This window comes from Fringilla coelebs (genome assembly GCF_963513975.1).
Source record: "Fringilla coelebs genome assembly, chromosome: 13".
In the NCBI taxonomy this organism is placed as follows: Eukaryota; Metazoa; Chordata; class Aves; order Passeriformes; family Fringillidae; genus Fringilla; species Fringilla coelebs.
Window position 1 is genome coordinate 21,706,800 of NC_140039.1, and position 12,225 is coordinate 21,719,024.

The window sequence follows — 12,225 nt, forward strand, 5'->3', positions numbered from 1 at the left end:
TGGGCTGCCAGCACAGAGGGGACATTGCCCCGTGGGAGGAGCAGGAGCAGGGGAAAGGCTAACAGGTATGAAACACAGGTATGAAACACAGGTATGAAACACAGGTATGAACACACAGATATGAACACACAGGTATGAAACACAGGTATGAACACACAGGTATGAAACACAGCTATGAAACACAGCTATGAAACACAGCTATGAAACACAGGTATGAACACACAGGTATGAAACACAGGTATGAAACACAGGTATGAAACACAGGTATGAAACACAGGTATGAACACACAGGTATGAAACACAGCTATGAAACACAGCTATGAAACACAGCTATGAAACACAGCTATGAAACACAGCTATGAAACACAGCTATGAAACACAGCTATGAAACACAGCTATGAAACACAGCTATGAAACACAGCTATGAAACACAGGTATGAAACACCTCCAGGGAGCTGGGCAGGGGCTCAGCCTGGAGCAAAGGAGGCTCAGGGGGCCCTTGTGGCTCTGCACAGCTCCTGGCAGGAGGGGACAGCCGGGGGGTCGGGCTGTGCTCCAGGGAACAGGGACAGGAGCAGAGGGAACGGCCCCAGGCTGGGCCAGGGCAGCTCAGGGTGGGCACAGCAGGAATTTCCCCGGGGAAAGGGGGCTCAGGCCCTGGCACTGCCCAGGGGGCTCTGGAGTGCCCATCCCTGTGGGTGCCCAAGGAATTCTTGGAGGTGGCACTCAGAGCTCTGGGCTGGGGACAGGGTGGACACGGGGCACAGCCGGCACTCCCTGGGCTGGGAGGGCTGTGCCAGCCTCAGGGACCCTGTGACCCTGTGCCCGGGGGGAAATGTCACCTCCCAGGATGGGATCCGGGCTGCCGGATGGGATCCGGGCTGCGGCTGCATTTCCCGCCGGGCTCCGTAGGTGGCGAGTGCCGCCTGCCCTAAAGCGGAGCCCGCCGGGGCTGCGGGACGGGGCGGGCTGCGGGACGGGGATGGGGATGGATGGGGATGAGGATGGGGATGGGGACGGGGCGGGCTGCGGGACGGGCACGGGGATGGGGATGGGTACGGGGATGGGGATGGGGATGGGGATGGGGATGGGGATGGGGATGGGGATGGGGATGGGGATGGGGATGGGGATGGGCACGGGGATGGGGATGGGGATGGGGATGGGCACGGGGCTGGGCACGGTGCTGGGGGTGCTGCAGGGCTGGGCACGGTGCCGGGGGTGCTGGGGATGCTGTAGGGCTGGGCACGGTGCCAGGGGTGCTGGGGATGCTGTAGGGCTGGGCACGGTGCCGGGGGTGGCCCCCCAGCCAGACCCCACATGCCCAGCCCCGGGCCCTCAGAGCAGCACTGTGGGGGCACCCAGAGCTCTCCAGACCTCGAGCACCACCAGGGATTTCAGGAAGATGCAATTCCCACATTCTGGACATTTGCCCCACCTCTGTTTTCTCCAGATTTACAGAACCCCGGTACTGCTGAAATTTGAAACCAAACTCAGTGAGAGGTTCTCAACAGCCCCGAGACCAAACCCCAGAAGGCAGGAGCACGGTTTGGACCCAAGCTGCATTTCCTGACCGTTTCAGCAGAATTACCCGGGGATGAATGAGCCCCACACCATGGCTGGACTCAGATTTACAGCTCCCAGTGATGGAGCAGTACTGGGGAGAGACAGACGTGCAGCAGTTCTGGGAATTTCTCTGCATCAACGGAATGAACTGTCTGGGATTTGATGAACAGCATCTCCTTGTACTGTCTCCTTTCATATGGCATCACACAGACATATCTGTGACCTTCACAGATGTCACATCAATAAAGGAAAAGGTTCAGTTTAAAAAATGAACGTAGCAGATCCAGACCTGGAGTAAATCCACACGGCTGCAGCAGAGTCAGCAGAGAGAGGCTGATTTACAGACACTGCTCACCATTACAAATAGTTTAAGTGAATTGTTACTGCTGTGCCAGGTCAGGGATCTGGTGATTAGACAAGAAAAGGAGTGTGATTCATTGGAATATGTGAGCTTTCCCAGCATGGGGAGCTGCAGTGCCTGGAAACGGGCAAGAGACTAAAGAACATTTTAATGTGTTTTAAAAGTGGCACATGAAGATGTGCACTTAATCCTGTCCAATTAAAGGCACTCAAAGATCACCACAGTAACAAACCAATACCTGTTCCACACCTCTGAAGTGCTGTAATAGCCAGGAATTCACCTTTCTGCACTTAAACTGAGGGCCACCAGCCCCGCTGCAGAGCCCAGCATCACCCTGAGCCTGGGCTGGGCTCGGCACACTGGGGACATTGTCACCAGCAATCAGACACCAGGGGAATGTGACACGGTCAAGAGGGGTTCTTTCAACCTTTCTGCTCTTCCTGAAAGAGAATCTCAGCAAATATGCCCTGGGATTTATGCACAAGCAAGGCTCAGCTCATGGGTGACCTTTCCACGTGGTTCTGAGTGCAGCCTGTGCTTGGCTTTCTCTCACTGCAGCACAGAATCGTTTGGGTGGGAAAGCCCCCCAAGATCATTGAGCCCAACCATTCAATCTTTCTTTCAAGGAATGCTGGGGTGGTTTGGGTTGGGAAGGGCCTTAAAGACCACCCAGTTCCAATCCCTGCTGTGGGCAGGGACACCTTCTTCTAGACCAGGTTGTTCTCAGAGAGATTCAGTTTCGGGAGCTGCTGCTCTTCTCCTCAGCCTATAAAACACTTGAAAGATAATAATTCAATGAGCAGTTTAAGATGATGGACCATCTTTGTGTTTCTTATCTCTGAGTTTACTTAGCACTAAGATAACCATAATAAATCCATTCATTGTGCCTGAGATGTTTATTGGCTCTAATTGCTGCAGGAGGAAAGGGGGATGAGCAGTGCCAGGGTGAGCTCAGCACATTTCACACCCTGAGAACTCGGGGTGCATTGCCTGAACCCAGCTAGGACTGCTGGCATGGATTTGGGATGGAAAACAACAGGAAATATTTATGGCCTGAGACTTGCTCTCTCACTGAGCTGGGCTGAGCTCCGTGGGGTCCAGCCCTGACCCTGCAGACCTTCCCCACCCCCCCAGTCAGTGTGTCCATCCTTCCCCACCACGGGGAGATGCACAAGGATGGAAATGTCCAGGGCACAGTCACCCCCAGATGCCTGACCCTGCAGGGCAGCATGAGTTCAGTTTTACTCTATTAATAATCCCATGGCATGCACGAGTTCAGCTTTATTCTATTAAATCCCCAGCAGAAGTGATAAAATATCAGATGTAACAGTGAGAAAACATCAGATGTAACAGTGCAATTGCTCTGAAATGGAGAGGGAGGCTTTATGAAATGTGTTTGCTGTTGCTGCTGTGTGTGTGGCTCTCAGGGGACCCGAAAGCAGCAGCCAGGGAAGCTGTGGAGCATCACCAGAGCCCACCCTGAGCACAGGGCTTGGTTCCCCTCCCACAGCCCCCGCTCCCTCCAGGGGTGGAGGAGCTGGAATCCTGCTGCTGCTGGGGAAAGGAGCTGCCACAGGTGGCTGGGCAGGTGGCCTGGCTCCGCTCTCCTGCCTGCTGCCAGCCCTGGAGGCTTCTTCTGTTCTCTTTTGTTTTTAATGGAGTTCTTCTCCTCACCTCAATCAGGAGTTCTAGACCTTGCACAGCTCCACATCCAAGTTTTAATTGAGATCAGCAGAGGACTTTGAGCCTCTCAGATAAAAGCAGGCTATAAATGCAACAAATTCCATTTCCGAGAGGCGTCAGCGAGATAAGAAAAGTTCCAATCCCCATATTTGCATTTTAAGGAAATTTGAAGAATCTGGGACCCAAGTATATTCTTGGATATTTTTAGACCTGGGCATTTCAGTTTTGTTATTCAGGTCAAAACAACCCTCTACGCCCTTCACCTCAGAGGCATTTGCTCTCTGCCTTTGGGCTCCAGCTTTCCAGTCTGTTCTATAATTGTAGCAGTTATTTGGGTGGGGGTAGGTGTGAATCCACGTGTACACATGTTTGTAGCTCTAGTGTGACTTTAAAAATAAAGTTTCTGATGCTACAAACACTTCCACATACCCTGAACCAGACGTAATTAATACCATGGAGATTACTGAAGGAAAATAAAATGCGTTCCTGGGGAGGATGGGACCATTCCCTTACATCACCCAAGCTAGATGAACTGGAGATGTTTGTCATGTAAATACTTAGCTGAGAAATTCCCAGGAAAGTAAACTCAGAACAAAAGTTGCTCTTTTTCCCAGTGTCCATTTTGTTTCCAGTGCAGGATTGTTTACGGGTTTTTTAGAGTCATTCTGGAATTCTCTGAGGCAGGGGGTGAAGTCAACGGAATGAAATAAACTCGGGTCCTGTGATTCTTGTGTCAAAACTATTTTGGGGTGAAACTCAGGAAATCTGGGAAGGCCAAAGAGGCACCTGTGCCCAGGTCCCTGGGGGGGTGCCAGAGCTCTGTGAACAGGAGCATTGACACTGCTGTGATTTATCTGCTGCACAGTGAGCTTCTCTCTGGCTTGCAGAATGCATCTGGACCAGCCTAATGAGCACATTCTTCACCATTAGAGAGGCTGTGGAGGGCTTCAAATATTTTAGACATGATTCACAGAGCCAAAAGGTCTTGTTTACTGATATGCTATTTATACCTAGCTCAATTAAACCACTTTGGAAAGAAAAGAATTCAAGGATGCCAACACTGGCAGCGCTGTTGGAAGTGAGCATCTCCTCGTTAAAAAGGTTAGAGAAACACCATTAATAATTTTGATAGACTCAGTTTATGCCCCAGTCCCTGACCAAGTGCAGCAGGGTCCTGCACGGTGTGGTTCTGGCAGCAGGAGAGCCCAGGCGGGGTGTGCCCTGTCCTGGTGCCAGGTGCCAGGTGCCAGATGCCAGGTGCCACCTCCCTGGGGACAAGCTTTGCCACCAGCCCAGCCCTCCCCAGGCTGTGCTGCAGCAGCTGGGGCCCAGCAGAGAGGGGGAAAGTGCCAGGAGGTGCCATTCCCACGGAGGAGATGCCTGTGCCAAGGAGAAAGCCAAAGGACACCCCCAGGATCTGAGTTCCTTGGACATGCAGGGCTTCCAACCCAGTGGGGGGAAGAACCTGGGCATGGCTCTCCATGGACGTGGATAAAGGTCAGGGTCCTGCAAAGCGCTGCTTCCTGCAGGGTTGGACACCTCCCCTTGGCATCCCCTCCATGTGTGTGTGGATCCAGGGGCATGGAGCAGCCTGAGCTCCCTGTCCCTGGCTCCAGACCTCAAACCTCATCCAGCCTTGGCATCCCCTCCATGTGTGTGCTGATCCCTGGGGCATGGAGCAGCCTGAGCTCCCTGTCCCTGGCTCCAAACCTCATCCAGCCCTGGCATCCCCTCCATGTGTGTGTGCTCTTCCTGGGCATGGAGCAGCCTGAGCTCCCTGTCCCTGGCTCCAAACCTCAAACCTCATCCAGCCTTGGCATCCCCTCCATGTGTGTGTGCATCCCTGGGCATGGAGCAGCCTGAGCTCTCTGTCCCTGGCCCCAAACCTCATCCAGCCCTGGCATCCCCTCCATGTGTGTGGATCCAGGGGCATGGAGCAGCCTGAGCTCCCTGTCCCTGGCTCCAAACCTCATCCAGCCTTGGCATCCCCTCTATGTGTGTGCTCCTCCTGGGCATGGAGCAGCCTGAGCTCCCTGTCCCTGGCTCCAAACCTCATCCAGCCTTGACCCAGAGCACGAAGCCTGGGAGATAAGGAGGAGTGTTTCTGTGGCAGGAGGCTGGGAACGCTGCCATGACACATTGAGACGTAAATCAGAGGTGGAAAGGAAGCACAACAGCTTTTATAGAACACTTCAGAGCCATGTACTCATTAAATAACAAAGGGTTTTTTCTCTTAATACACTATTAACAAATTCCAAACCATCATATCTTTAAAAAATTGTCCTCCAGTCGGGTGGAAAGCGAACTAATGTGGGCTTAGAAAGAGGTTGGGAGTGCAACAAATTATAAATGCTTTCTACTTTATCAGCATTACAGAGTACTATTAATTTTAAAAATAGCTTCTAAAAACATACATGGCATACCATAATGGAGATGGCTGGGTTTCAATACATCATCCTGATGACTCTTTCCACAGCAATGAGTTATGCAGACACTGCTTTGCAAATATGGTATGTACAGGCTGTGGGGAACCTTAAAAAAGGAGTTTTGTCTCTGGGTTTGGGATGGGGCTGGGCTGGGATTCCCAGCAGGAGCACTCATGGAGGAGCTCTGTGTGATGGGACCCTGCAGGAAATCCATCACCCCCACAGCTGGATGGGCTCTCACACCCTTTCTGAATGGCTCAAAATAAAGATGTCAATGGCAAGTGCTCTGTGACTGAGCAGCTCCTCGGGAGGGCTTTGTGTGCCCAAGGTTTGGGGCTGATTGGCACCAGGGTGTCTCTGGGTGGTGAGGAGGCAGTTTCCATGGCAAGGGCTGCTTTTATTGGCTGCCTGGAGGAGAGAGACACATAAAACCCTAACTGGGGCCAAAAATGAGTTAGACAAGTCCCTGGGTAGCTCTAACTTACACTGGAGTTTGTTTGCTGGCCTTTTTTCTGTCCCTCAGCCCTTCACTGCTCCTCCTGCAGCAGTGACAGACATGGGGGGCTCAGTGACCCCATCCAGCCCCCGGGGCTGGGGCACAGCTCAGACTGCCAGGGGTACCTGGGCACCCCGAGGATGAGAACCCAGGAGCCAGGCTGTCCTGGGTGAGCCCCTGCCACCCCTGCAGCTCCTCAGCCCTTCTCCCAGCAGGAACCTTCCACTCATTTGCCAATTCCAGCTGAATTGCCCAAAGCCTCGAGGCCCCTCAGGACCCAGAGCCCCCTGGTATGGACAGGGCTGACCCCAGGGCCAGAGTTGGTACCAATTTACTGGGAATGCACGCCTGGGTTTCTCTCTCGTGGCCCCTTCCATGCACTACAGCACCAATTCCTGTCCAAGAGTCCCTTCAGCTGTGACATTCCCAAATTTTCTTCCCCACTGTTTACAGAATTATATTGTTACTTCCCTGGCAGTAAGAATATTCCTTACAGAGCACATGTGGGCTGCTTCCATGGGGTCCCTGATCCCATTTTCTCTTATTCAGTAACTTAGGACTATCCTTAATTTAATCACCATTTACTGGTTCCCTAATTTAGCCCAAAACACCAGAACTCATTGAAAGGCAGAAGATTCATTCTCTAAAGGAATTAGAATAATGGTCAAGCTGCAGTAGTAAGGTTGGCAAAGTCACTTATTTTCCTGCTTTATCCCCTCTAAAAATTAAATGTTCCTACCTAGAAATGGCTGATTCCACTTCCCTGGGTCCTGGGCTCTCAGACTCCCTTCCTTTGGGCACTCCCCATTTCCCCATGTCCTGGGCTCTCAGACTCCCTTCCTTTGGACATTCCCCCTTCCCCATGTCCTGGGCTGTCAGACTCCCTTCCTCTGGGCACTCCTCCCCTGCTCCCAGCCGTGTCTCCTGGCTGATGAGCTCTTGTTGCCCACTGTGGAAGGTGGCACCTGGATCCATGTGCTGTGCCAGGTCTGTTATCCTGTTCTCACATGCAAACCCATCCCCAGCCCTTACATAACACTGTTTCCTCTCTTGTTGCTGTGATTGTAGAGATAAATAATTCTGCTGGAGCAGTGCTGTGTGAAATCTTTACAATGACAGGTACAAGGAAATTCCTCTGCCCAGATTTACCTCCACAGGCTGCTGTGGAGCTCAGAGCTGTAAATCTGCTCCATCTGGGGCCAAGAGCCACATTCCAAACCCATGTTGTGAATGTGTGAGTGTGTCAGGCTGTGATGGATGGACACACACACCGTGGGCACAGCCACCTAGTGCCAGCTTGTCTGTCTGTTCTCTCTCTTTCTTTCTTTCTGTGCTGTGCTCCCAGAGGGGAATGATCTGCTCTGCTCTGCCATGAGTGGGAAAAGAAAGGGCATTCCCTGCTGACCAAGCTGCTCCTGCTGCTGGAGCCAGCTTTGGAAAGGCCCTCCAGCTGCTGAGGATGCAGGCAGGGGCAGGTTTGGGCTCACCTCAGGGTGAAATCCCTCGGTGCAGATGATGGCAGTGTCCCTGGGAACTGCCACTGCTGGCACAGCCCTGTGGCACAGCCAGGCCCTTCATCCCCTTGTGCTCCTTCAGCCTGCAAGAACATTTGATAAACTGTACTAAACTATAGGCAAATAAATGCTTTCTTTTAAATCTATAGTTGTTTTTTGAACTTGCAAGCAGCCAGTTAAGCTGGATGGATTTAGAGAGGCCCTACAGTGTTTTTCTGTTGAAATACCAGATGATAAACACAATTTTTCTTGTGTCCCTGCAGAAACAAGACAGCCTGGGGTAACATGAAATGTTCCTTTACTTCCTTCTGACAATGGCCCATTTCTTCTTTTAGAGGATGATTAATATTTATTACTACAGTAAATAGCAATTTAAATATATGGTGCAGCCTTGCAGCGTATCATTAATTTAAGGAAACAGGACACCTCCTATCAAACCACAATGGGTCCTTCTGCAGTGAATAATGGGGGTGATCTGGCAGCCTTTCAAAGGAGCTCCTGAGCCCATTCCCAAGCAGCAGCAGACGGTTCCCATGGCCCTGGTGGCACACGGGCAACCCCCAGGTGAGGCACCTTTGTTACACACTGCCAGCAGCAGCAAAATGATCAGAAAGTGGGAAAAGAGCCCCAGCATGAACATCCATGTTCTCCTCATAAAGGCTATGGAGAGAAGCCCTCCATCCTGGTCCATCCTGGTCCATCCTGGTCCATCCTGGTCCATCCTTGTTCATCCTGGTCCCTCCTGGTCCCTCCTTGTCCATCCTGGTCCATCCTGGTCCATCCTGGTCCCTCCTGGTCCATCCTGGTCCATCCTGGTCCATCCTGGTCCATCCTTGTTCATCCTGGTCCCTCCTGGTCCCTCCTGGTCCATCCTGGTCCCTCCTGGTCCATCCTGGTCCCTCCTGGTCCCTCCTGGTCCATCCTGGTCCATCCTGGTCCATCCTGGTCCCTCCTGGTCCCTCCTGGTCCATCCTGGTCCATCCTGGTCCATCCTGGTCCCTCCTGGTCCCTCCTGGTCCATCCTGGTCCCTCCTGGTCCATCCTGGTCTCTCGAAGTCCCTCCTGGTCCATCCTGGTCCCTCCTGGTCCATCCTGGTCCCTCCTGGTCCATCCTGGTCCATCCTGGTCCCTCCTGGTCCATCCTGGTCCCTCCTGGTCCATCCTGGTCCCTCCTGGTCCATCCTGGTCCCTCCTAGTCCCTCCTGGTCCATCCTGGTCCCTCCTGGTCCCTCCTTGTCCATCCTGGTCCCTCCTGGTCCATCCTGGTCCCTCCTGGTCCCTCCTTGTCCATCCTGGTCCCTCCTGGTCCATCCTGGTCCCTCCTGGTCCATCCTGGTCCATCCTGGTCCCTCCTGGTCCATCCTGGTCCCTCCTGGTCCATCCTGGTCCATCCTGGTCCCTCCTGGTCCATCCTGGTCCATCCTGGTCCATCCTGGTCCATCCTGGTCCATCCTGGTCCCTCCTGGTCCATCCTGGTCCCTCCTGGTCCATCCTTGTCCATCCTGGTCCATCCTGGTCCATCCTTGTCCATCCTGGTCCATCCTGGTCCATCCTGGTCCATCCTGGTCCCTCCTTGTCCATCCTGGTCCCTCCTGGTCCATCCTGGTCCCTCCTGGTCCATCCTGGTCCATCCTGGTCCCTCCTGGTCCATCCTGGTCCCTCCTGGTCCATCCTGGTCCATCCTGGTCCCTCCTGGTCCATCCTGGTCCCTCCTGGTCCCTCCTGGTCCATCCTGGTCCCCTCTGGTCCATCCTGGTCCCTCCTGGTCCCTCCTGGTCCATCCTGGTCCCTCCTGGTCCCTCCTGGTCCCTCCTGGTCCATGCTGGTCCCTCCTGGTCCCTCCTGGTCCATCCTGGTCCCTCCTGGTCCCTCCTGGTCCCTCCTGGTCCCTCCTGGTCCATCCTGGTCCCTCCTGGTCCATCCCAGGGCTGTGGTGGTGCAGGCAGGACTGCTCTGTTTGTAAAAGGCCACTGGTCATTTCCTCCACAAGAGGGTTTGCAGCTGGGAGACAGACCTTTGTGGCCAGGTTTCAAGGAAGAAGAGTCTTTGCAGAGGAGCAATCTTTGTTTTCAACTCTTTTTCTCTTTGAGATTCCTGAGCTGTTTTCAGATGTGCCTTTTGGAAAGTTAAAAGAGGGCTCTTAGTGTCAAAATGAAAAACAGCTCAATCCATAAAACTGCATGCCAGATTCTGAAGAGGAGCATCAGATAAGGTTAGTCCTCCTTTGCTAATGGTTCTATTTTTTAACTGCAATGATCTGCAAAATTACTTTTGTTACTTTTGCATTCTTGCATTTCTAAGATTTCTCCCCGGTAGTAAAGTTCCTAATGTCAAAACATTTCAGTCTGCAAAGACAGCTCCAAGATCCTGGCACAGACACACACAGAGGTGCCACAGACACTTGGCCATGGCTTTACTGACCTGTACTTTCAATGAGGCACGAGGGTGCTGGGTCAGGAGCTCTCTGTCATTTGCAGCTGAAGGATGGACAGCCCCAGAACAAACCCTGCTGCTCCAGCTGGGCTGGATCTCATGGTCACATCTGCCAGAGCTCCTCTTGGTCTGCCCTGCCACCCTCCTCATCCCCTCTGCCTCCAGCACCTTCATCCTCCTACCCCACCCTCCTCATCTCCTCTGCCTCCAGCATTTCAGCACCTCAATCCTACTCCACCTTCATCATCCCCAACACCCTCATCATCCCCACCACCTTCTTCATCCCCATCACCCTCACCATCATCCCCAGCCCCCTCCCAGCCCTGTGACTGGCCTGTGCCCCCCAGCAGCAGCTGCTGACCCATAGCAGCCCCAGGGGCTGGAGCACCCCTCACCCTGGAAGGCCCCTCCTGGCACATCTCCAGAGATGGCCCCACAGCAGCCTGGGGATGGTTCCACAGCCCCACAGCAGCCCCAGCTGGATTTCAGCAGCCCAGGCTGGCCACCCCAGCGGCCCCAGCAGGATTTGGGCAGCCCAGGCTGGCCACCCCAGCAGCCCCAGCAGGATTTGGGCAGCCCAGGTGGCCACCCCAGCATCCCCACCTGTCTCAGCACAGGAGCTGGCCGTGCCTGGCAGCAGCTTCCCCTGAGCAGCACAGCCCAGGCTGCAGCAAAGGAAGCCCTTGACTCGAAATAAAAGGGCAAAAAGGTAATTCATTTTCTGCATGAGCACTGCACGTCATTGCTCACTTTACAGACAGGCTCACAGAGTCCCAGCCTCTGACTGCTCCGTGATTTCAAGCCCTTTACTCACTACAAATAATCTTTTGATGATGAAACCAACTGCGTAAACTTTGGAAGAAAGACCCTGCACGAATATGGCCAAATTAGGAAAGCCCTCCCGTAACAGCTGGGTTCAAAACCACACGTATTGCTGGTTTATTTTTTAATCTACATCACTGAATCTATTTCTGACTACAAACGGGATGACTCATTTGATCACAACCAGTGAAAAAACTGCGTGTGTGTGTTGCCACAAAATATTTCTTAGAGCTGATGCAGTATTTTCTTTCCTTCCTACTTCAATCCTGTATCTCTGTAAATCAGCCACGGGCAAAAGCAGCCCATACAAAAATTTAGGTTATCTTATTCAATATTTAATAGAAAAGGACCTGCCTGGATTTAACTGGCCTTCATCTGCCTTTTTGATTAGTTTCTTCCATTTATTTTCCTGTCATTTCCCTTTGATTGCTCTGCTCCAACTGGGGATCCAGGAGACGAAAATTTCTTCCAAAATATTTCAACCAAATCTGTAGCTTTACTACTACGTTCACGGAAGGGGGGAAACACTTAACTGAAAGCAGCTGCAGAGCCGTATTTTCTACTTCATTTATCCCTTTGTGTTTGTACAAAAGAGAAAAATTGAAAATTAGCCAAGAATGTAATACCACAGATTCCCTCCTAGAAAACACGGCAGAGTTTGCAGTAATCCCTTTAACCAGAGCTCCAGCCCCTCTTCCTGCAGCTCACAAACGCTCTCAGAGGGGCCAGCCCATCCCAGGGCTGCTGCTGGGGTGGTCCCTGCTGGCACCTCAGGGCGTGCTGGCTGCCACCTCACCCACCCACAGCACAGAAATATTCATCAGTCCTGGCCATTTCTGTTGTCTGTGGGCCAGATTGCCACGTGAATCAATCAAGGAGCCGTTCAAGCAGCTCTTTGAGATGGGCTCTCCAGGGATGGATGTGCCC